This window comes from Chiloscyllium punctatum, chromosome 20 (assembly GCF_047496795.1).
Source record: "Chiloscyllium punctatum isolate Juve2018m chromosome 20, sChiPun1.3, whole genome shotgun sequence".
In the NCBI taxonomy this organism is placed as follows: Eukaryota; Metazoa; Chordata; class Chondrichthyes; order Orectolobiformes; family Hemiscylliidae; genus Chiloscyllium; species Chiloscyllium punctatum.
The window spans coordinates 81,439,936-81,467,208 of NC_092758.1; the positions used below are offsets into that span (position 1 = coordinate 81,439,936).

Sequence of the window (27,273 nt, forward strand, 5' to 3'; positions counted from 1 at the left end):
TTCACTTTTAAACATGTGTAAAGATTGGCTCCTTCACGAGTTGACAGAGATGGTTAATTAAAGGAGAAAGTGGGAAAGTGAGAAAATTAAATCATTAAAAAAACTACAATCCTAGTACAGAGTAAGCATCATATGAGTCTTTCCATTGAGTGCCCATTTATCAACACAGAAAGCTTTTCCATCTTTCTTCCTCATGAGGATATTGGGAAGCATTTACATGACAACTCTTGGAAGACACCTTGATCCAGAGACTTTTGTAGGTAAGTCCCAGACTTCTTCCAAGTGATGAGTTGGGATCTAGCTGCTAGCAATCTTTAATGAATGGTCACCGTATGCACAACCTTGAGGCTTACCAGGCTTTTCGACACTGCAACAAAGTCTGATGTTGACTATTTGGAGACAGTTGGCATGAGCCTTCAGGAACATTGATGGTGTGGGCAGGAGAAAAAAAAGCCAATTCCCAACTATGCAAAAAGGTTCTAGGTGCTGTACAGGTTGATATCTCATCAGCGCATGGAACAAGGTCAAGGATTCCTGAGCCCCATCTGTCAACCTCATTATGAACTGCCCATAGCAGTCACCATAAACACTTTGCATGAAATCTGGATATCTTACACATTTGACCCCAATACCATGTGTACCGTCAACTTATTACTTCCATTGGAGTATCAATTGGCTTGTAAACTACCAGAAACCCCAAGCTGTGAAAAGTGTGATATACAACAGAAGGGGAGAGCTCGATTTCACTATGATAAGGGATGTCTGAGCCCTGAGAAGTAGAAATGTGGATGAGGGAAGAGACAGCAAACAGCTCACACCCCTCAAGCAAGATCTTCAGCAAAAACTGGTGAGTAGCAGCTGACACCTCTGTTCCTGTGTAAATTAGGCATGACATTTCTACCTTGACAAAGTTTGCACTCAGTGTAGGGTAAGTACCTACCACTCCACATAATATTGAGTCTCTTCCTGAAGAAACTTTGTCACCACTGCCAACCCCAGCCCGCATCTGTGAGGCCCAACCAGTCTAAAGTCTGGTGAGAAAGGAAAGCTTGTTATACTGGATGGGATGTCTGTACCTGATGGCAATGATGCTGTAGTTGTTCAGGGTGGTTTTGTTTGAAGTGCTCAGCCCTGTCACAGTTCCAACATGTTTGTGGAGCATTCCTTGCATGAAATTGGCCATGAGGCTCACCTTGGGGATAGGACAAGAAGTACTGGATCTGCACTTGTTGTGCAGCAATCTAACCCATCTGCCTCTTCAGCAGATTTACGTTCTCATCCATACCATCAGTCTCCTCTTTCTTGGCCTTAGGAGTCCCATCTTTCCCTATGATCTGGATGGTGCAATCAAACACCTTGAGATTTGTCACTATTAAGCCTCACTGCTTCCATTGAGTAATCTTTCAACTGCCTGCTCCTAGTTGATTTGAAGGAAAGATCCAGAAGAATTCCACCAGCTCTAGGGATGCAGAAACCAGGTCATCCGCTTTGGCTTGCTTCTACCCATAAACTTCCACTGTAGCTGTGACAGATTGCTACTGTCTCAAAAAAAGCTTTTTCAAATCCTAAAAGAGCCAACTGAAGACTTCTTTGAACTTCTGTACTTTTTGATGGTCAGTATTACCTTACTGCCTTACACACACACAAACGTTCCATCACAAAATCTACCTGCTCACTTTCATTGAGACAGCAATGTTTCTTCAATCAGCAAATCACACTGTTTCCAATCTTTCCCAATCTATCTAGCTTTCTACTCATTGGCAAATAGAATATCCAACCAATAGTATTGCTCCCATCCTCCATAGCATCAAGGGAATATACATGAGGAGCTAATGGCTGGCCTAAAGTTCCAATTTCTTTCCATTGCCTGAGCCTCCAATGGTATCTGAACAGCTTTGGCCTCCCTTGTGGACACTGCCAGTTTCAAATCCTTCACAATCTGCTTCATCTCTGACAGGTGCCTTTCAGCATCGCCTGCAATGACTTAGTGCCTATGCTGTGGAATCTCGCCAACCACACCAGAATTGTAACATGGCATTTGAAAACATGGATAACCCAAAGATTATTGAACAGAGATCCTTTATTTCATTTGTATTACCTCATTACAAATATGAAGGAAATTAAGCTTAAACATGAAATACTCAGCATTTACATTTATGCATTGTCTGTTATAAGTATTTTACACTTTCCACCCAAAGGAAGCAGAAGCATGAGCCAGTCTCTTCTTAATTAGAAGGTTGTGGGTTTAAACTGCATTTAAGCACGTAAACTAGGCTGACATTTCAGCACTTAGTGATTGAAGGAACAAGGTGGATCAATGTGATTAGAATGATTTGATCATGTGGAGGGTGGATGTCAATCCGAATTGCATGAATTGTTTGAGGCAAATTATTATCTATTCTGATGATGTAACCTCTATTATTATTTGGGGACTGTTGTGAGTCAGAGTTCCTTTCAGTTGAGCTACTAAACCTGTTTGTTCAGGTGGATGCAAATGACTGCAAAGCACCATTTGAACAATAGGATAGGAGTCTCGATCTTCTGGCTATTCCTCAATTATTGTCATTAAACCAAACCACCTGACTGTTTATCACAGTGCTATTGGCAGAATTTTCTGATATGAAAGTTAGTTGCTACACCTATCTAGACTACAAAAAATAGTCATAAATAAATGTTTCCTGATGACAACCCAAAGTATAGATGCAGGTTATTTCTAAAGTTGAAGATGCTGATTTGTAGTTTTAAAAAAAGACTGCAGATGCTAGAAATCATAAGCAGAAACAGAAATTGCTAGAAAAACTCAGCAAAGCTGAAAGGGGTAGGGGATTGCGTATTGGACCTGAAATGTTAACTTTACTTTCTCATCACAGGTGCTGCCAGATCTCCTGAGCTATTCCTGCACTTTCTGTTTGTGTTCCAGATTTGTAATTTAATGCACTTGCTATTCAATGTCTCTAACTCATACTATGCTATGACAATTGTAACTTGTACATAGACTTTATGTACAGTCAGGAAGTCAGTTAGTTACCCTTAAAATTCCCACTCTTAGCTAGGGGTTGTGGGTGCCACAGAATCACAGGTATAGCGGCAGAACATCCTGAAAACAGGTATTTTCCTTACACATGTGTGGTAACATCTATTTTTGACATTTTGATAACTTTTCACAGTTAGTGCCGCCATGCTCACACCACAACCTTTTCCTACCTACTTTCTCTGGTGCGGCTGCTGGCTAGACATTGGTGCAGTCCATCACAATACCACTGCAGAATCCTAGCATCCTTAACTGAATGGAACTCTAAGAAGCAGGTTCTTAGTTGGCTGACTCTGGGAAGATTGTCTACTATGTATGCTTCTGGGTACCTGATCTAGATTCAGCCAGATATCATGGCCTTCAATTTGAATACATGAAAAGCCAATTCCTGTAAGGAAGGCATCCACATAAGACTTAACCAAATTTCTCCACTATAGTGCTGCAGCTTATCGAGTTTTCCTACTCCAACCTAGAGGAACCTGAAATCTGAAGCTAGTTGACTTGCTCTGACACAGTTCTTAAAGAGATTTTATGTTCACTGAGATAATACTTAAAACTTCTGTTTGTTTACAGGATAAAAGCACCATAACTGCAGGGAGTGCTAAAAGACTGGCTTCTGTGTCCTTGACATCTATGTAGAAGACCCTCAGCAGGCCAAGTCCTCTTGCTCTCAGACTGCCAGAGAACAGCAATCAAGGTCAACTCAGGGAATGGGGCACAGCACACTGCAGGTTGTTATCACCTCAGCTGAAGATGTGTGGTTAGCCAAGATATAGTGGTAGCTGAAAAATGTGTTGCTGGAAAAGCGCAGCAGGTCAGACAGCATCCAAGGAGCAGGAGAATTGACGTTTCAGGCATAAGCCCTTCTTCAGGATATAGTGGTAGAAGCATAAGGACAAATCCTCTAAAAGCAGCAGAGGTGTCCAATCATTATATGACATATATACATATGTGTCATACAAATTCTATGTGTATGTATAATACATATATTGCTTTGAACACTTTATTCAGTTGTGTTGAAGTTACTCTTTTGGGAATTTAGAAATCAGACTGGAGCATTCTTTCAGCATTTTGGAAGGATCGTTCCTTCCTTGATACCCTAATCCACTCCTCAACTATCCCCAATACCCACTCCCCTTCCCACAGTACCTTTCCATGCAACTACAGTAGATGCAATGTCTATCCTTTTACCTTCTTTCTCCCCACATCCCCCAAACACTTCTCCTAAATGAAGCAGAAGTTTGTATACTTTCAATTTAGTCTCCATACGCACTGCTCAGAGTGTGACTTCCTTCCATTCAGTCTGCAGTCATGATCTCAAGCTCTTAGCACTATCGTTTTAATTCTCCATATTACTGTCACACTGGCAGTTTGCTCTTGGCCTGCAGCACTGTTTGCGTGAAGCTCAATTTAAGCTTGAAAAATAGCACCTTATCTTTCAATTAAACTCTTACCAGTTGAGTTCAACAATTTCAAAACATAAACTCTGTTCTATATTCTGTTTCATTTTTTTCATGTTGCGGTTTTCCCCTTATTTTCAGTTTCACATAGTGGCACACTTCCTTAGTCACAATTTGTTGTTTTTTATTTTTCTTTCCCTAGCATCACCATTTCTTTGCTCCTATAAGACTAACCCTTCTGTCATTAAATTTCTCCTGATTTTCAGTGCTCCCGGTTTTGATGTAAGGTCCTGAAACATTGGCCTGGATTTTCACATTCACAGCAGGTAGCAGGAGTCTGGACAATTTCAAGCCTCTCGGTCTCTTTGGGAGAAAATGGCTTGAAGATTGATGTGATATTACATGAGAGATGATGATGTTCACTATCATGATGTGGGCTCCTGTAAAACATAAATGAAATGTGGTTCTTGTTGAATGTGGTAATTCGACGAACCTTTATTATACACTAGGTATTTACATATGTACATTACAATCACAGGCATTTGCATATAGAAACAAATTACTGCAGATGCTAGAATCTGTACTGAAAATAGTATTTGCATGTCTGGCTCAAGCTAAGCAACTCAATGTACTATAGCATGCTTTTAGATTAGAGCGGTGCTGGAAAAGCACAGCAGGTCAGGCAGTATCCGAGGAGCAGAAAATCAATGTTTCGGGCAAAAGCCCTGAAGGGCTTTTCCAGCACTACTCTAATCTAAACTCTGGTTTCCAGCATCTGCAGTCCTCACTTTTGCCTATAGCATGATTTTATCAGTGTCATACTGAAAAAGGATTCAGTAAGATGGAAATTGAGACTTTTCTACCATTAGGTGATGACATCATAAGTATATCTTTTAAAAGTGTATTGCACTGCTGCCACAAGACATTATACAAAATTCCCCTTTAAATTCCAAAGAAATATTTTACATAGGCATGTGTTGTCAATTCAGTAACTATACAGACACGTAAAAACAGAGTTAACAAAATTAATAATTCAAACTTTGATAAGTTATAAGTTTGTCAACTCATCCTGATCTGGTGATCACATACCATCTGAAGAGGTATGTGCTATTCTTGGTTGCTTTTGGCTGACAACTGGTTGTCTTGTTGCTGGCTGATGTCTGTTAGGATACTTGGGCGACATGGGCAAGTTGCTGCTGGTTGCTGACTAAGCATCATCGCAAAAATCATTGTCATCACAGCTTCTTCACTCTCAAAGCTTTTCACTGTGCCTTGGTACACATGACAATAAATTCAACTCAATTTTGCTCAAAATGTCAATTTTCCTGCTCCTCAGATGCTGCCTGACCTGTTGTACTTTTCCAGCATTCACCTCATATTTGACTTGTCCCCAATCACCCTTGATCCCTTCTCTGTCATGGTTGAGCTTCCTTCAGTAAAGCTCCCTCAGGCTAATGGGCCGAGGAGTGACAGATGGAGTTCAATTTACGTGAAGTGCTGCATTTTGGTAAGGCAAATTAGGGCAGGACTTATACACTGAATGGTAAGGTCCCGGGAAGTGTTGCTGAACAAAATGACCTTGGAATACAAGTTCATAGTTCCTTGAAAGTGGAGACCCAGATAGACAGGATAGTGAAGACGATGTTTGGTATGCTTGCCTTTATTGGTCAGTGCACTGAATTTGGGAGTTGGAAGGTCATGTTGGGGCTGTACAGATCATTGATTAGATTACTTTTGAAATACGGTGTTCAATTCTGGTCTCCCTGTTATAAAAATAATGTTGCAAAATTTGAAACAGTTCAGAAAATATTTTTCAAGCACGTTGCCAGGGTTGGAGCATTTGAGCTGTAGGGAGATGATGAATAGGCTGGGACTATTTTCCCTGGAGCATCAGAGTCTGAGGAGTGAGTCATAGAAATGGACAGCACAGAAAGAGACACTTTGGTCAAACTTGTCCATGCCAAGAAGAAGGCCTTGTAGAGGTTTGTAAAATTATGAGGGGCATGGATAGGATAAATATCCAAGGTCTTTTCTCCAGGATGGGGGAGTCCAAAACTAGAGGGCATAGGTTTAAAGTGACCTAAAAGGAACCTAAGGGGACAACTATTTTTGCACAGAGGATAGTGTGTGTATGGAATGAACTGCCAGAGGAACGGTGGAGGCTGGTACAATTACTACATTTAAAAGGATAGGAAGGATTTAGAGTGATATGAGCCAAATATGGCAAATGGGACTAGATTAATTTAGGATATCTGGTCAGTTGGCCTGAGTTTCCATGCTGTAAAACTCTATGACTCTAACTGTCACTCACAGACCCTCTGAGGCTTGCTATTATCAGATCTCCCTGCCTTGGTCTGCCATGCCCTGATCTTCCTGGATGACAACCATCCTCCAGCATACACACAGCCATGCCTAACCTCCTAAACAGCTGTTGTCCTTTCTTTCACAGATAGATCGCCTGAGTTCCCTAGACAGGTGCCATCTAAGTTCAGTGCAACAGTTCAACCTTCTCTCCCCTGGTGCAACAGACTTCCCCATACAAGAGAAGCAGTACCGATTCACTCCAAGTGCATCAAATCATAGAGGAATACAGCATGGAAACAGACCCTTTGGTCCAACCCATCCATGTCGATCAGGTATCCTATCTGAACTAGTCACATTGGCCCATATCCTCAAACCTTTCCTATTCACATACATTTCCAAATGCCTTTCAAATGCTGTAATTGTAGTTGCCTTTACTACTTCCTTTGGCAGTTCATCCCATTCACAAACCATCCTCTATGATAAAGCTGCCCCTCAGGTCTCTTTTAAATCTTCCCCCTCTCATCTTAGATGTATGCCCTCTAAGTTTTGGAAAAAGACTTTGGCTATTCACCTGATCTATGTCACTCATGATTTTATAAATCTTTATACGATCACCCCTCAACCTCCATCACTTGAGGGAAAAAAATCCCAGCCTATCCTTATAACTCAAACTCTCCAGTCATGGCAATATCCTTGCACATTTTTTTCTATACCCTAACAACATTTTCCTATTGCAAAGTGACTAAAATTATGTGCAGTACTCTACAAATGTCTTGTACAGCCATATGACATCTGACCAGTGCTCTGACCAATAAAGACAAGCATGTCAAATTTCTTCTTCACCACCCTGAAACTATGAACCTGCTCCACTAGATCCCTCTGTTCAGCAACACTTCCCAAGGTCCTACCATTAACTGTGTAAATCCTGCCCTAGTTTGCCTTACCAAAATGCAACACCTCGCATTTATCTAAAATAAACTTCATTTGCCACTTCTTGACCCAATCTGATCAAGATCTTGTTGTACTCTTCGATAACTTTTTTCATAGTCCACTATACTACCAATTTTGATGTCATTTGCAAATTAACTAACAATATCGCCCATATTCTTATCCAAATTATTGTTATAAATGACGAACAACAGTGAACACAGAACCAATTCTTGCAGCACACTGCTGTCACAGACCTGCAGTCTGAACAACTGTCTACCTCCAACCTCTGTTTTTAACCATCAAGCCAATATTGTATCCAATTGGCTATTTCTCCCTGGATCCCATGTGATCTAACTTTCCTAACCAGTCTATCATATAGGACTTGTCAAAGGCCTTGCTGAAGCCCAAATAGATAAGTGCATAAGTTCATGTGATATAGGAGCAGAATTAGGCCATTTGGTCCATCGGGTCTTCTCCGCAATTCGATCATGACTGATATGCTCCTAATCTCCATTTTCCTGCCTTCTCTCCATATCCCTTCAACCCATTACCAATTAAAACTCTAACTCCTCCTTAAATTTACTCACTGTACCATCATCTACTACGCTTTGAGGCAGTGAATTCCACAGATTCATAACCCTTTGAGAGGAGTAGTTTCTCCTCAACTCTGTTTCAAATTTGCTACCCCTTACCCTAAGACTATGACCTCTCATCCTAGAATGCCCCACAAAAGGAAGCCTCCATACTTTTTATCATCTTGAATACCTCTGCTCTCATTCTTCTAAGTTCCAGAGAGTACAGGCCTAAACTGTTCAATTTCTCCTCATATGACAAAACCCCATCTCTGGGATCAAACAGTGAACCTCCTCTGAACGGTCTCCAATGCCACTACATCTTTCCTCAAATAAGGGGATCAAAATTGTGCACAATACTCCAGGTGTGGTCTCACCAATACCTTGTCTACTGCTCTGTCATCTACTTTCTTGGTAGCTTCTTCCAAAAACTTAATCAAATTTCCCACATTCAAAGTCATGCTGACTATCTTTAATCAGTCCTCGCCTTTCCAAATGCATTTAAGTTCTCTTTCTCAGAATCCTCTCCAAAAACTTACCCAACAAAGACATTAGACTCACCGATTGATAGTTTCCTGGCCTTTCCTTGCAGCCTTTCTTAAATGATGACACAACAGTAGCTACACTTCTGTCTTCCAGCACCTCACCCTTGGATGTTGATGATACAAATATCTCTACAAGGGACCAGCAATCTCTTCCCTAGCTTCCCACAATGTTATGGGGCACACCTGATCAGGTCCCAGGGATTTATCTACCTTTACACATTTTAATTCACTAGGATGACCACCTTGCTCAGAGTACATTACTTTAACTACCCCTGAATTTGAAAGCATGTGTTATTCATTTGCTGTCAACTTAATTGTAAAGGTCTAATTTAATGTGCTGACCATGTATTTTAATAACCATTCATCACATGCTAATGCATTTAAAATAGGTTCCCACCACTTGCCATCAAGAACAACAATCTACCTTTAACCTACCACCAATTTAACACCCAATTTTCATCCTGATGTCTGGAAGTTGACATTTTGTGTTCCTCTCAGAAAAAGAAAAACACTCACCTGGTTTCCTGCAGCCAAGAACCTCACTAGATTTCATCCAGTGATATCTATAAAATAATTCCTTAGTTGTCTTCTTTCAAGAAAAAAAATGCTTAGGTTTCCTCATTACTCAGGGATATTCTTTGAGCATCTCTATCAATATTATGGTGCAACGATCAGAAGAGATCATCTGACAACCAAACTATTAACTTCCACATATACCCCGTACCCTACATTTTGCCATACTGTATTATTCATCACATTGCTCTGACAGTTAGTGTTTTGCAGTGTTGGGTTTGTTTGACATATTATGTCTACAGCACTGCTGGGCTCAAAAGGTTCATCATCTGCCATATGTTGCTAATCCTGATTTTGAACAGATGCTACTGGTGATCAAGAACATAAATTGGGTCTGAAAATTGCTGAGATCTTGTTTACATGTTTCACATTAGATATTGGTTTCCTTAATGACTTTGGCAAATTCCAAATTAAGATGTATGTAATGTTAGTGATAAGGATAGAGATTGTGTATTCCTATGTAATAGAGAACAACTTGCATTTGGATAACATGCCAAACTATAAAACTCCCCCAGCCTCTTACAGAAGAGATAAGGAAAAATAAATTAGTAGGATAAGTTGTCAAGTTGTCCAGCAAAAAGAAGGCAAGAATGTTTCAGAAAGAGTCATAGACACTTTCTATTATAGAAAAAAGTTGTTTGGCCCACTGTGTCTAGGCCTATGGTCAAGCATTTTGTTGGATCTCTTCTGCATCCTCTCTAGGTAATCACTTTCCTACAGTGTTACGATCAGAACTGCTCACAGCACGCCAGCTGTGTCCTTATTAATATTACATAAAGTTTCATCATAATTTCCTTGCTCATATATTCAGACTAATTAAACAAGTTCTCTTATGCCTTCTCAAACACCCAATCTACTTGTCTTGCTGCTTTCAAGAATATGGACACCAAGATCCTCTGTGCTTTCTCAAGCCCCACATTCAACATGCACTCCCTTGACTTTTTAGTCCTCCCAAAATGCATCACTTTACACTTTTCAGGATTAAATTCCACTTGCCACTGTTCAGCCCATCTATATCAAACTCCATTTTAAGTTTTCCTCTTGCTTTTTACCACATCTCCAATTTTCCTTATAATATGTGCTGTTACACTTTGTTCAGCACCCATGAACTCTGAATATTTTTGTTCCATTATTTGTTGGAAATGCAAACTTATAATGGGGTGATGAGTACAATGAGAATCTGGGACTTCAATGTATTATGGGTCAGCAGTCTATCTCCTTAACAAATAAGATGCAAGACTTAATGAACTGGATTAGCAATTGAAAATGAGGATGTATTAGTAAAATTAGGCAATAAAAAAAGAAAAAAGAAAAATTGGATTGAAAGGGAAAAATATTAACTAAAATCTAAAAAAAAATTTACTATGGAAATAAGGTCATTTCAATTGCTTCCTTCAGGGCTAGAAAATTGATTTCATTACGTTAACAACTATCATGTAAGATACTTAATGTTGTTACTTTCCAGGCAAAATTTTCTTGGGAGTTTCATGGACAATTAATGCAAAATCCAGCACATTCCTAAAGGTATCAGGAAGAGTATGAATGAAATGCTTGTGTAACGCAGACAGTAAAGTGGTATAAATCAACCAGCACATTTCGAAGATTCATTTCTTAATTTAGTTGTTACGTCTGTGAACTTTGTGGCCGATCTGTGCATTAATAGTGTCATTAACACACTTTTTTTAAACCAAGACACATCCCGTTATATGTACATTAGCATTTTCTGAAAAATTAAGATATTAGATGCCATTAATATGGAGTGCAACCACCTTTTCATTGCTTTTGTTAATATTCTGATTGACAGTTTTGTATCAAAATAGTTTAGCTCGTGACAGCTACTGCAATTGCTTTAATTCACATTATTTTACTATTTAGCGTCACGCTGCAGTAGTGAGACAAATGCCATAACTACTATACTCCATCCCAATACACAACAAAGACTGCTCCTCAGAGAATTCACTGTATGTGAAGACCTTTGAGATGTTTCTGACGAATGATAAGCCGCTATAAAAATGTAAATCCTTTCCTACTTAGAACTATTTTACACAATGAGCCTATTCCAATTTAGTCCTTTTTGAATAATGAATATAAGAGATTGTTTGTGCAGTTGGCAAAAGCAAAATATAATTGAATCACACAGGTCAGGTTTAAGAAAAGTAATGAATAAACTTGCATTTCCAAAGCTTCTTTCACATTTTAAGAAGTCACCTTGAAGTGCTTGTTGAAATGTTTTCTATATGGATGAAAGATTTATTTCATCGTCTACTGCTTTAGGAGAGTTTAGTTGAAGTTGTGTCTTGTTACAATTGATTTCTGTACCACTGAGTAAGCAGAAGGAATCTAGTTCAGGTTCTGTGCCTGATCACAGTGAATTGACATTGGATTAGGATAAGATATTCCCTCTCTAAAACTCATTCTCCAAGGTGAGCCATGACTGGCCCCGTGGGCACGATGGCAATTATTATCAGTGTTCATTGAAATATAGTCCAGCGTTTTGAAGAGAGGAAACCAGTTGTAGTTTCCAAAAGATATATAAAATAAAAACAAATTATGCAGTATGGATCAATTTAATATGGTACCTTGATTTTGTGTCCAAAAGACCATAAAAGCATAAGAGCATAAGAAATAGGAACAGGGATAGGTTTGAGCCTGCTATGCCAGTCAACAGGATTCTGGCTGATCCAACGTTCTTCAGGTTCACTTTCTTGCATTTTCCCTGTAACCTTGATTCCCCTGCCGATCAAAAATCTATCACAGTCTTAAATATACAGAATGATGCTGCCTCACAGCTTTCTGTAGCAAGGAGTTGCAAAGACTTTCAACCCTCAGAAAAGAAATTCATCCTCATCCCTATCTTAAATTGTGCCCCTTTACTCTCAAGATTCTGCCCTCTGCTCTTAGATTCTCCCAAGAGGGGAAACATTCTCTCAGCATTTACCCTGTTAAGCCCCTTAAGAATTCTATAAATTTTAATGAGATCACCTCCCATTCTTCTAATCCCCAGTATGAAGAGTCCCCATCTGTTCAGCCTTTGCTCATAAGACAATCGCTCTATACTGGGGGTGGTAATTTCACTCATTCAGTGGACCACGAGAAATTTAAGCTCTATTATTAATTTAATGTCAGCAAAGACCAACAGAACAAGTATTGTTCTCTTAACATTCAAACTGAAGTAGCATTCAGGTCAAGTTGCAGAGTTTTTTGCCCATCTGTTAATATGTACATCCTGAACCACAATGGTCACAAAAATACTTGGGAAGTCAGATGGTACAAGCAGAGAGAATATTTAATAGCTGAAGTCATAGTAAGTAATCGAAATCACAGTTACCCCTGTGCAAGTATGTGAATGCACAGAATATTTCAAAAAGATTGGGGTGTTATGGGTACAGATTACTACATGAAAATATGATGATGTTGTGATAACAGAGGCCAGGCTCAAGGAAGGTCAGGACTGGGTGTGGAATATTCTGGGTACAAAGTACTCAGAGGAAAGGAGTAGGGGTAGTAATATTGGTTAAGATAAGCATTGCAGTGTAGTAAGAGGATGTCTCAAAATTCGAAGACAGTATCAATTTGGCCAGAGGTAAGGAACAAAAAGACGCAATTACATTGTTCGGTGTAGTCTGTAGACCTGAAACTATTGGGAAGGAATTGGAGAAACACAACTGCAGGAAAATTATGGAAAGATGCTGGCTTTATAGACTACCTATAATGGAGGACTTACTCAAATATAAACTGGGATACTGGTGGTTTAAAAGGCAACTGAAATAACTCCGCCAAGACCACAATCACGTCACCAAGTCACCTTATATTTACACGTGGAGGGTCCTTGACTCCCTGGTCAGGGAACTCATGAGCTCCACCAGGCTGACGTCGTTACACTCACTACATCCCTCCTCCTCGGAGTCCAAGGAGTTAGGCTAATTCTTTTTCCTGTTGCTCCTCCTCAGATTTAGCACTGAGTCAGGTTCTTCCATAATCGAAAAGTATGCCCTAAACATCGACTATCCTGTTCCTCGATGCTGCCTAACCCACTGTGCTTTTTCAGATACACTTTTCGACTCTGACTCTCCAGCATCTGCAGTCCTCACTTTCTCTAGTTTCCTCCACACTCAGGTTACTCACACAGGCAGGGTGGAATGCATAGTAGCTTGCCTCATGCACCCAAGCATATCAAAAGAAATTCATTCTTTACGTCAGGTGGCAAAGGCGTCGAGGCAGTGACATCTGCCGTGTCTATTTCAGATTCCAAGATACCTTCAACCCCTAATAGAAAAAGGAGAACGCATGGGTTCTGGAATAGTTGGAAAGGCTGTTGAGGAGCTGGACATATTTTGCTCCACGTTGTTGGAAAATTTGCGGTTTTCAAATGGTCCATGTGCTTGTTCAGGACTGTTGTACCTACTCAAATATTACACATCACTGGACGTCACCTCGCATCGACCATGCCTCTCATCCATGCAAGGCCATTCCTTTGGTCCCGACAGCAAACTTCTTCCCATGAACTTCTTGCTTAGCGGTGTCTCGTTGTAACGTTAAAAGATTAAATTGCACTCTCTCTCTGGAAATTAATGTCATATGAAAGGGTTAAACTGTACTGTCTTTCTCCAGAAGCTGAACATTCTGGAAGTGGGTGGGGACGACAATCATGCAGGAATGCAGATGATTCCCACTTCATTTAGACGTCATCTACTCCTACTCTCTTACTATTATCAAATTAAACTCACATTCAGTCCCATCCATTCAGAAATACTTTCATAGTCATCCCCCAGTCAATCAGGTTCATTTGCGTGATCATTCCCCAATACTAAAACACCTACATTGTCTGGGGAAGTAGCAGAGCCAGAGCTTGTTCACAGCGATCGCCCTGAAGCTAGGACATATCACACTTGCGTTGTTTTGGGGAAATCACTGAGTCAGGAAATAGTCCACATAATGATTCCCCAGGATGAGGGCATTTACATTTACATTATCTCCAAGGATGACCTCATCCTACCATTGTACTTGGGGTAAACATGTGATTATGGGAGGGGGAGGGGTAGTGGCCAGTGCACCTGTGAGCATTACCAACTGACCTGTATAAAGGGAATGTGTTTCCTTAGTCTGGAGCCTCATGCCTGCGAAGAGGGATAAAGGGGTCATCTAGCTTGTAAAAGCTTTAATAAACTTTAGGATAATAGGATAAATAGACAACGTCTTTTCCCTGAGGTGGGGGCATCCAGAACTAGAGGGCAGAGGTTTAGGGTGAGAGGGGAAAGATATAAAAGGGACCTAAGGGGCAGTTTTTTTCATGCAGAGGGTTGTGCATATATGGAATGAGCTGCCAGAGGAAGTGGCAAAAGGCATCTGGATGGGTTTATGAATAGGAAGGGTTTAGAGGGATATTGGCAAAGTCCCGGCAAATGGGACTACATTTGGTTAGGATATCTGGTCGGCATGGACGAGTTGGACCGAAGGGTCTGGTTCCATGCTGTACATCTCTATGTCTCTACCTATGACTAATTTAACTGGACATTTATTTTGATTGGTTCTGATTTTCTTATTTAACTGTTCCAAACCAGATGTATGTGAACTTTCCAGAATGTGCACTCTCCTGGATACCGGCTTAAGTGTTCTCTTACTCAATTTACGTCTAGTGCGACTCTTTCGTTGTGTTGAGTCTGCATACTGGCAGCAACTACAATGGCTTGCTGGCTTGGATCCTGAAGAAACTTTTCACCGCTTGGCTGCAGTGAGGTGTTGTTTTGTGGTTTCGCTGTGTAATGACCTGGAATCTCTCTGTTCAGAATATGTCCTGAGTAATTGCCTTCACTCAAGTGGTGTTCCCCAAGCTCAGTTGGACTGGCAAGGGTGTCCATTTCCACTGGAATCCCTGCAACTCATGCGCTCCCCTTGGCAAATTTTCCATGATAAAGCCAGTTATAATGCTTGTTGAAGTCCAGGTAGCCTTCAGCCAGTTGGTGCTTTTGCATGTTACTTCATTAATCACACACACCAAACAGTCTTGCCTCAACTCATTAAAGATTAGATCAAAGTCACATGCCTCTACCAGTCATCTTAACCTCGTCAAAAATCTTGACATGGATTCCCTTGGTTCTTGAATTGCCAAGAATTAGAGACAGCTTGGGGTAGTAATATTGTTTAACTAAATCCTTCAATTCTTGAAAGGCTTTGGTACCAGGTCCCTTCGGGAAGGTCAGGCTCCTAATAACTGAAAAAGCTGTGGGTTCACAAGCTGTTGGGAGAATTACTCTTTGCTTTTCAAGTGCCCCAATGTCATTTGCCCGGAAAAAATAACGTATTCTTTCCATATACTCGGCCCAGTCTTTGACGACAGCATCGATCAAGTAAAGCTTTCCAAATAATGTCATGTTGCCACTAATGCTCATCTCAACTCGAAGACTTCTGTTGCCATCAAATTTCTTCTGGAACACACTTTTCTCTTGTTGCCACTGAAATAACTCCACAGAGGCATTATTCATCATGTCACCAAGTCACCTTTTATTTACACATGGACAGTCTTTGACACTAATCCAGCTCCCTCAGAGTCAGCTTTCAGAGTGAACAGGATGCCTGACACTCTTGTTCTTATCTATCAGGCAGGGCTACCTGACTGCAGCTGTTAATCATGTCCAGCCAGAGAATTCATATTTTCTGAGGCCCTCTTGGCTGATCTGATTACAATTACTACAGCAACTAAGGGTAAGTGTTCCTTGATTGTGTTCAGGAGAATTTCGTACAACAGCTGGAAAGAAAGGATGCACTGTTGGACTCTGTTCTTGGAAATGGAGTGGGTCAAGTGGATCTAGCGTCAATGTGGAAACGTTTTGGAGACACTGAACTTAACTTTGTAGGGATTAGAATGATGGTAGATGATCAATTCAGAGTAAGAAAAATCAATCGGCAGAGAGGTGACATCAATGGGGTAACAATAGATTGGATTGAAATATTGTCAGGAAAAACACAACTGAGCAATGGATACCTTAAAAGATACTCTGCAGAGGGTCGGTGTGGACTTGTTGGGCCGAATGGTCTGTTTCCACACTGTAGAGATTCTATGATTAAAAGAGGAGGTGGTTTGGGTACAGCCCAGGCGTATTTCTGCAATAGGTAAGACAATCAGATCCAGAGTTCCAAAGATGATAAAAGGCCATTTAAAGAAACAGGCTGTTTGGCCCAACAAGTTCCCAATGACCCTCCGAACAGTAACCCACCCAGACCCATTCCCCTACATTTATCCCTGAATAATGCATTGAACATTACAGGCAATTTAGCATGGCCAATTCACCTGACCTGCATATCTTTAGACTGTGGGAGGAAACTGGAACACCCAGAGGAAACCCACACAGACACAGGGAGAACGTGCAAGCTCTACACAGACAGTCACCCGAGGCTGGAATCGAATCCTGGTCCCTGGTACTGTGAGGCAACACTGCTAATCACTGAGCCACTGTGCGCCCCTAGAGGATGTAGAAATTCAGATAAATAAGAAAGTATACTTATGATAGGCGATCAGAAGAAAATACAATTGAGAACCAAGAAAAATATAGGTGGTTCACAGGGGAGATGAAAAATATATTAAAGAAAGCAAAGAGGAATTTTGAGAAAAGACTGGTAGCCAACACAAACGAAAATCACTTTTCTGCTTACACACCACATTTCAATCTGCCCATAGGTGGAACAAAAGGTAATTCCATTCCTTAAATATGTGAGACCACATGCAGCAAATTAGATAAGTGCTTTATCATTTTGTTTGTATTCAGTCAATCCTTCATCTGCCATAATCTGATCCCATGCTGTAAAATTACTGTTTGCCCACTACTAGTGAACATAGGAACATTACAGCACAATACAGGCCCTTCGGCCCTCGATGTTGCGCCGACCAGTAATACCAATCTGAAGCCCATCTAACCTACACTATTCCATGTACGTTCACGTGCTTGTCCAATGACGACTTAAATGCACTTAAAGTCGGCTCATCTCCTAATGTTGCAGGCAAAGCATTCCATACCCTTACTATTCTCTGAGTAAAGAAACTACCTCTGACATCTGTCCTATATCTGTCACCCCTCAATCTAAAGCTATGCCCCCTCGTGCTCTCCCTGTCCACCTTATCTAATCCTCTGACTATCTTATATGTTCTATTAAGTCACCTCTCAACCTTCTTCCCTCCAACAAAAACAGCCTCAAGTCCCTCAGCCTTTCCTTGTAAGACCTTCCCTCCATACCAGGCAACATTCTAGTAAATCTCCTCTGCACTCTTTCCAAAGCTTCCACATCCTTCTTATAATGCGGTGACCAGAACTGAATACAATACTCCAAGTGCGGCTGCACCAGAGTTTTGTACAGCTGTAGCATAACCTCATGGTTCCGGAACTTGATCCCTCTATTAATAAAAGCTAAAACACTATATGCCTTCTTAACAACCCTGTCAACCTGGGTGGCAACTTTCAAGGATCTGTGTACCTGGAGACCGAGATCTCTCTGCTCATCTACACTACCAAGAATCTTACCATTAGCCCAGTACTTTGCATTCTGGTTACTCCGACCAAAGTGAATCACCTCACACTTGTCTGCATTAAACTCCATTTGCCACCTCTCAGCCCAGCTCTGCAGCTTATCTATGTCTCTCTGTAACCTACAACATCCTTCATCACTATCCACAACTCCACCGACCTTAGTGTCGTCTGCAAATTTACTAACCCACCCTTCCACGCCCTCATCCAGGTCATTTATAAAAATGACGAACAGCAGTGGATCCAACACCGAGCCTTGCGGTACACCACTAGTAACTGGACTCCAGGGTGAACATTTCCCATCAACCACCACCCTCTGTCTTCTTTCAGCAAGCCAATTATTGATCTAAACTGCTATATCTCCCACAATCCCATTTCTCCGCATTTTGTACAATAGCCTACTGTGGGGTACCCTATAGAACACCTTGCTGAAATCCATATATACCACATCAACCGGTTTATTCTCATCTACCTGTTTGGTCACCTTCTCAAAGAACTCAATAAGGTTTGTGAGGCACGACCTACCCTTCATAAAACCGTGCTGACTATCCCTAATCAAATTATTCTTTTCTAGATGATTATAAATCCTATCTGTTATAACCTTTTCCAACACTTTACCAACAACTGAAGTAAGGCTCACTGGTTCATAATTACCAGGGTTGTCTCTACTCCCCTTCTTGAACAGGGGAACCACATTTTTTCTGCTCCAGTCTTCTGGCACTATTCCTGTAGACAATGACAATTTAAAGATCAATGTCAAAGGCTCGGCAATCACCTCCCTGGCTTCCCAGAGGACCCTAGGATAAATCCCATCCGGCCCAGGGGACTTATCTATTTTCGCACTCTGCAGGATTTCTAATACCTCTTCGTTGTGAACCACAACCCCACCTCGTCTAGTAGCTTGTATCTCAGTATTCTCCTCGACAACATTGTCGCTTTCTAGAGTGAATATTGTCGAAAAATATTCATTTAGTGCTTCCACCATCTCCTCTGACTCCACACACAACTTCCCACTACTATCCTTGATTGGCCCCAATCTTACTCTCGTCATTCTTTTATTCCTTAAACACCTATAGAAAGCCTTAGGGTTTACCCTGATCCTATCCATCAAAAACTTCTCATGTCTCCTCCTGGCTCTTCTGAGCTCTCTCTTTAGGTCTTTCCTGGCTACCTTGTAACCCTCAAGTGCCCTAACTGAGCCTTCACATCTCATCCTCACATAAGCCTTCTTCTTCCTCTTAGACAATATACAATAGGTGCAGGAGTAGGCCATTCTGCCCTTCAAGCCTGCACCACCATTCAATATGATCATAGCTGATCATCCTTAATCAGTATCCTGTTCCTGCCTTATCTCCATAACCCTTGATTCCACTATCCTTGAGAGCTCTATCCAACTCTTTCTTAAATGAATCCAGAGACTGGGCCTCCACTGCCCTCTGGGGCAGAGCATTCCACACAGCCATCACTCTCTGGGTGAAGAAGTTTCTCCTCATCTCTGTCCTAAATGGTCTACTGCATATCTTTAAGCTGTGTCCTCTGGTTCGGCACTCACCCATCAGCGGAAACATGTTTCCTGCCTCCAGAGGTGTCCAATCCTTTAATAAGCTTTTTGTCTCAATCAGATCCCCTCTCAGTCTTCTAAACTCAAGGGTGTACAAGCCCAGTTGCTCCAGTCTTTCAGTGTAAGATAGTCCCACCATTCCAGGAATTGACCTCGTGAACCTACGCTGCACTCCCCCAATAGCCAGAATGTCTTTCCTCAAATTTGGAGACCAGAACTGCACACAATACTCCAGGTGTGGTCTCACCAGGGCCCTGTACAGCTGCAGAAGAACCTGTTTGCTTCTATACTAATCCCTCTTGTTATGAAGGCCAGTATGCTATTAGCCTTCTTCACTACCTGCTGTACCTGCATGCTTACCTTCATTGACTGGTGTACAAGAACACCCAGATCTCTCTGTCCTGCCCTTTTACCTAAATTGATTCCATTTAGGTAGTAATCTGCCTCCTGTTCTTGCCACCAAAGTGGATAACCATATATTTATCCACATTAAACTGCATCTGCCATGCGTCTGACCACTCACCTAACCTGTCCAGGTCACCCTGTAATCTCCTAACATCCTCCTCCACATTTCACCCTGCCACCCAGCTTAGTATCATCTGCAAATTTGCTGATGTTATTACTAATACAATCTTCTATATCATTAATATATATTGTAAAAAGCTGCGGTCCCAGCACTGATCCCTGCAGTGCCCCACTGGTCACTGCCTGCCATTCCGAAATGGAGCCGTTTATCACTACTCTTTGTTTCCTGTCAGCCAACCAACTTTCAATCCAAGTTAGTACTTTGTCCCCAATACCATGTGCCCTAATTTTGCTCACTAACCTCCTGTGTGGGACTTTATCAAAAGCTTTCTGAAAGTCCAGGTACACTACATCTACTGGATCTCCCTCGTCCATCTTCAGAGTTACATTCTCAAAAAATTCCAAAACATTAGTCAAGCATGATTTCCCCTTCATAAATCCATGCTGACTCTGTCCTATCCTGTTACTACTATCCAGATGTGTTGTAATTTCATCCTTTATAATACACTCCAGCATCTTTCCCACCACTGAAGTCAGACTAACTGGTCTCTCTCTCCCAATTTTCTTAAAAAGTGGTACAACATTAGCCACCCTCCACTTTGCAGGAACTGATCCCGAATCTATCGAACTCTGGAAAATAATCACCAACACATCCACAATTTCTCAAGCCACGTCCTTCAGTACCCTGGGATGTAGACCATCAGGCCCCGGGGACTTATCAACCTTCAGACCTAACATTCTCTCCAACACCAATTCCTGGCAAATATAAATTTCCTTAAGTTCAGGTCCTTCAGCCACTGTTACCTCAGGGAGATTGCTTGGGTCTTCCCCAGTGAACACAGATCTGAAGTACCAATTCAATTCTTCTGCCATTTCTTTGTTCCCCATAATATATTCCCCTGTTTCTGTCTTCAAGGGCCCAATTTTAGTCTTAACCATTTTTTTGCCTTTCACATAACTAAAAAAGCTTTTACTATCCTCCTTTATATTTTTGGCCAGTTTACCTTCGTACCTCATTTTTTCTCTGCATATTTCCTTCTTAGTAATCCTCTGTTGTTCTTTAAAAGCTTCCCAGTCCTCCGTTTTCCCACTTATCTTTGCTATGTTATACGTTTTCTCTTTTAACTTTATGTGTTTCTTAACTTCCCTCATCAGCCACGGCCACCCATGCCTCCTCCTAGGATCTTTCTTCCTTTTTGGAATGAACTGATCCTGCATCTTCTGCATTATACACAGAAATATCTGTCATCCCTGCTAAGGTATTGCACCATTGTACTTTGGCCAGCTCCTCCCTCATAGCTCCATAGTTCCCTTTATTCAACAGAAATACTCTCACTTCCGATTGTACCCTCTCCCTCTCAAATTGCAGATTGAAGCTTATTGTATTATGGTCACTACTTCCCAATGGCTCCTTCACTTCAAGGCCCCTGCTCAATTCTGGTTTGTTGCACAATACCAGATCCAGAATTGCCTTCTCCTTGGTAGGCTCCAGCACCAGCTGTTCTAAGAATCCATCGCGAAGGCACTCCACAAAGTCTCTTTCTTGAGGTCCAATACCATCCTGATTCTCCCAGTCTACCTGCATCTCTTGACCAGAGATTCCACTTCCTTCATAAACCACGGTGCCACGCTCTACAAGTTCCTCCTTGCCTGACAGGTACATACTTATCTAGGACACTCAGGAGCTTTTCCTTGAATAAGCTCCACATTTCTAATGTGTCCATCCCCTGCAGTTTCCTTCCCCATCCTATGCTTCCTAAATCTTGCCTAATCGCATCGTAATTGCCTTTCCCCCAGCTGTAACTCTTACCCAGTGGTATACGCCTATCCCTTTCTATCACTAAAATAAACATAACAGAATTGTGATTGCTATCACCAAAGTGCTCACCTCCTTCCAAGTCTAACCCTGGGCTCATTACCCAGTACCAAATCTAATGTAGGCCTGTCTACATACTGTGGATTAGTGGTGCTGGAAGAGCATAGCAGTTCAGGCAGCATCCAAGGAGCTTCGAAATCGACGTTTCGGGCAAAAGCCCTTCATCAGGAAGGGCTTTTGCCCGAAACGTCGATTTCGAAGCTACTTGGATGCTGCCTGAACTGCTGAGCTCTTCCAGCACCACTAATCCAGAATCTGGTTTCCAGCATCTGCAGTCATTGTTTTTACATGTCTACATACTGTGTCAGGAAGCCCTCCTGCACACACTGAACAAAAACTGACCTATCTATAGTACTCGTACTATAGTGTTCCCAGTCAAAATTTGGAAAGTTGAAGGCCCCCATGACAATTACCCTGTCTCTCTCACTCCTATCAAGAATCTTCATTGCTATCCTTTCCTCTACATCTCTGGAACTATTTGGAGGCCTACAGGAAACTCCCATCAGGGTGACCTCTCCTTTCCTGTTTCTAACCTCAGCCCATACCATCTCAGTTGACGAGTCCCCTAGCATCCTTTCTGCAATTGCAATGCTGTCCTTGACCAACAATGCCACACCTCCCCCTCTATTACCATCTTCTCTGTTCTTACTGAAACATCTAAATCCTGGAACTTGCAACAACCATTTCTGTCCCTGCTCTATCCATGTCTCCGAAATGGCCACAACATCAAAGTCCCAGGTACCAACCCATGCTGCAAGTTCATCCACCTTATTCCGGATGCTCCTGGCATTGAAGTAGACACACTTCAAACCAACTTCTTGCTTGCCGGTGCCATCTTGCATCCTGAGACTTGATTTTGGACCTCCCTACTCTCAACCTTTTCTATACTCGAACTACAATTTTGGTTCCCATCCCCCTGCTGGATTAGTTTAAACCCACCCCAATTGCCTTAGTGATTCCCCCCCCCCCCAGGATATCGGTACCCTTCTGGTTCAGATGAAGACCATCCTGCTTGTAGAGGTCCCACCTACCCCAGAAACAGACCCAATTATCCAACAATCCAAAACCCTCCCTCCTGCACCATCCCTGTAGCCAAGTTTTCAACTCCTCTCTCTCTCTCCCTATTCTCGCCTCACTAGCACGTGATACGGGCAACAAACCAGAGACAACAACTCTGTTCGTCCTAGCTCTAAGCTTCCATCCTAGCTCCCTGAATTTCTACCTTAAATCCCCATCTCTCTTCCTACCTATGTCATTGGTGCCTATGTGGACCACAACTTGGGGCTGCTCCCCCTCCCCCTTATGGATCCCCAAAACACGATCAGAGACATCACAAACCCTGGCACCTGGGAGGCAACACATCAACCGTGAGTCTCTCTCGTCCCCACAGAACATCCTAGCTGTCCCCACTAACTATGGACTCCCCAATGACTACTGCTCTGCTCCTCTTCCCCCTTCCCTTCTGAGCAGCACCGACAGACTCTATGCCAGAGCCCTGTGCCCCACTGCTTTCCCCTGGTAAGTCCCCCCCGCCAACAGTATCCAAAACGGTACACTTATTGTTGAGAGGAATAGCCACAGGGGATCCCTGCACTGCTTTTCCGTCCCCTGACTGTAACCCATCTGCCTTTTTCTTGTACCTGAGTGACTACCTCCCTGTAACTCCTCTCAATAACCCCTTCTGCCTCCCGGATGATCTGAAGTTCATCCAGGTCTAGCTCCAGTTCCCTAACACGGTTTTCGAGGAGCTGGAGTTGGGTGCACTTCCCGCAGATGTAGTCAGCAGGGACACTAGTGGTGACCCTTGCCTCCCAGATTCTGCAGGAGGAACATTCAACTGCCCTCACCTCCATTTCCACGACTCTAAATTCCCAAAGAGACTGTTGAAAAAATAAGAAATAAAAAAATAAACTTGTTACCTTACCAGTCTGGTGCACAGAACTTTTTTTGATTAGAGGAGGAGGATGGGTGGGAGACACTACCCGAATAGTGTTACGGGCACGCAACTAAACAAATATGTGACTTCCCAGAAGTCCTTCGCTCCTCTCTCGCACCTCTCAGCAAATGGAGGCCCGACTCACGAGGCAAGTCCCTTTTAATGCGGGAAAACTCACATTCCCGGCAGTCCTCGCTTCACCACTCCTTCTCTCCTCGCCGCTCTGGCAAAATAGTGGTAACTTTTGTAGAGCTTTTCACTCTTTCTGCCCATCTCAGCTAGAATGTATAGAATTCCAGATTAAATTTACTTCTGATGTTCTTATATCATGCTGTAATGCTCACTGAATTTCCTCCGAAACCTGAGCATTAATGAATTCAATTTAGCCTGAATGAAAGACATTCAAGGCTTCAGCAAAAGTGGAGCTGTTTATACTTGCTTCCAAAGCTAGTGGATGATTACCTATTCCAAAGACATTTTTTGCATTTTTTTTAAACCAAAAAAAAAATTGCTCGACTGTAGCCCCCAAATCAAGCTGTGAATTCTTTGCACGGACTTCCCATTCAAAACATATGTTAATTAACAAGTTGGTTGATCTACGATAGGCATTCTCAACAGGGGCCCTAGCACATTTGAAGGGGTCACAGACTGAAAACTGTGAGAAGTGGAGCCCCAAGGGTTTATGGGGGCCCTGGTAACTTAAGATGAAATATCCAAGCAACAACATTCACTGGAGTCAATAGTTTTCCTCCTATTTATAATATCTTTCTGTTTATAGTAGAATCCACTTGAAGTACAACCTACCCAAGTTGAGGCAGAAATTCAAGACAGTTTGATTGAGCTTCAGAGTGATATAACTGCATGTTGTCAGTTCAGTCAGTTTCAAAAAGATTTTTGGATCAAGAGTGATCTGCCGAATCTGCTGATCTGCAGAAATACACTATGGGAAAAGCCCCAAATATTTTTTATTGCCTTTCCCTCAATATATTTGGTTGAGAGGGGATTCTGCAAGGTAGATTCCTTGACAAAATCCAGGAACAAAATTGATACTGCAACAAGAGGCGACCTCTGACTGTCACTGTCTAACTTGAAGCTCGATATCATGAAACTTGCAGAAATGTCAAGGATCGCATTCGGCCTGATAGATGTTTAATTTCATACACTGTTTTTTAAAGTTTTGTCCAATATACCAGAGTGTTCAAGTTTTCTTGGTGCTCAATAACAAATGATTTTCTGTCTGTCTGTTTGTATCATATCCCTATGTGAAATGGGGCCCTGGAACCTGAGAAGAGCTCCTTCGGGGAGTTGTGGCCAAAAAACGGTTAAGAATCACTGGTCTACTAGATTTTACAAAGCATCTCATCAATTACATAATTTCTTTCAATTATACCACTGCAAAAGAGACTTTACACTGTTGTGTTCATTACCACAATGCTCATATTTTCCTATCTCTAAATTCAACATTAGAAAATCCACCCCCTCCCCCTTGATAGTTAGGAATTTAGCAGGCAGCCCCAGCAGGCCCTACCGATTTCTCCATTATCTTGTTCACTATTACTCATGTCACTTTGCAGTTTAGTATTCTTAGCTATGTCTACAAATTGCCAGAAAGTATTTTTCCATTATAGAGTCATACAGCATAGAAATAGACCCTTCGGTCCAACTAGTCCATGCCGACTATAATCCCAAACTAAACTAGTCCCACCGCCTGCTCCTGGCCCATATCCCTCCAAACATTTCCTATTCATGTCCTTATCCAAATGTCTTTTAAATGTTGTGATTATACCCACATTCACTACTTCCTCAGGATGTTCATTCCACACATGAAGCACCTTCTGTGTAAAAAAAAAATTGTCCTTTTTTTAAACTCTCCTCTCACCTTAAAAATGTGCCCCTGCCCATGGTAGTTACACATTCTAAGGAAAGCCAACTACCATCGCCCAATGCTTTTCCATTGTTATAATTTACAGATTCTTATTAAGGGTCATGATAATACATTTCTTTCCGCATTTAACATTAGTATCTTCAATAAGCAGTCACCTTGTTGGGTGTTTACTATAGGCCCCCCAATAGCAGCAGAGATGTGGAGAAACAGATTTTGGAAAGGTGCAGAAGCCACAGGGTAGTAGTCATGGGCGACTTCAACTTCCCAAATATTGATTGGAAGCTCGTTAGATCAAGTAGATTGGACGGGGCGATGTTTGTGCAGTGTGTCCAGGAAGCTTTTCTAACTCAGTATGTAGATTGTCAGACCAGAGGGGAGGCCATATTGGATTTGGTACTTGGTAACGAACGAGGACAAGTGATGGGCTTGTTAATGGGTGAGCATTTTGGTGATGGTGACCACAATTCTGTGACTTTCACCTTGGTTATGGAGAGAGATAGGTGCGTGCAACAGGGCAGATTTTACAATTGGGGGAAAGAGTAAATATGATGCTGCAAGACAGGATCTGAGGAGCATAAATTGGAAGCATAGGCTGTCAGGGAAGGATGTCGTTGAAATGTGGAACTTTTTCAAGGAACAGATACGACGTGTCCTTGATATGTATGTACCTGTCAGGCAGGAAAGATATGGTCGTTTGAGGGAACCTTGGTTGATGAGGGAGGTTGAATGTCTTGTAAGGAGGAAGAAGGAGGCTTACATAAGGTTGAGGAAACAAGGTTCAGACAGAGCATTGGAGGGATACAGGATAGGCAGGAGGGAGCTGAAGAAAGGGATTAGGAGAGCTAAGAGAGGGCATGAAAAATCTTTGGCGGGTAGGATCAAGGATAACCCCAAGGCCTTTTATGCGTATGTGAGAAACATGAGAATGACAAGAACGAGGGTAGGTCCGATCAAGGACAGTAGTGGGAGACTGTGTATTGAGTCAGACGAGATAGGAGAGGTCTTGAATGAATCCTTTTCTTCAGTATTTACAAATGAGAGGGACCGTATTGTTGAAGAGGAGAGTGTGAAACAGACTGGTAAGCCAGAGGAGATACTTGTTAGGAAGGAAGATGTGTTGGGCATTTTGAAAAATTGAGGATAGACAAGTCCCCCGGGTCTGACGGGATATATCCTAGGATTATGTGGGAAGCAAGAGAGGAAATTGCAGAACCGTTGGCAATGATCTTTTTGTCTTCACTGGCAACGGGGGTGGTGCCAGGGGAACTGGAGAGTGGCGAATGTTGTGCCCCTGTTCAAAAAAGGGAATAGGGGTAGCTCCAGGAATTACAGGCCAGTTAGTCTTACTTCGGTGGTAGGCAAAGTAATGGAAAGGGTAATGAGGGATAGGATTTGAGTATCTGGAAAGACACTGCTTGATTAGGGACAGCCAGCAGGGATTTGTGAGGGATAGGTCTTGCCTTACAAGTCTTATTGAATTCTTTGAGGAGGTGACCAAATATGTGGATGAGGGTAGAGCAGTGGATGTAGTGTACATGGATTTTAGTAAGGCATTTGATAAGATTCCCCATGGTAGGCTTGTGCGGAAAGTCAGGAGGCATGGGATAGTGGGACGTTTG

The 27,273-nt window shown here is 42.0% G+C and overlaps 1 long non-coding RNA gene across 1 annotated transcript in view; it reads right to left on the reverse strand.

The window, feature by feature from the left end:
* Nucleotides 1-2,062: 2,062 nt before the first annotated feature.
* The window catches only part of LOC140492217 (uncharacterized), a 31,085-nt gene continuing 5,874 nt past the window's right edge, over nt 2,063-27,273 (reverse strand). Inside the window, exon 2 of the long non-coding RNA XR_011963517.1 lies at nt 2,063-4,871. This is a non-coding gene — a long non-coding RNA (uncharacterized lncRNA). The remainder of the gene's footprint in view (nt 4,872-27,273) is intronic.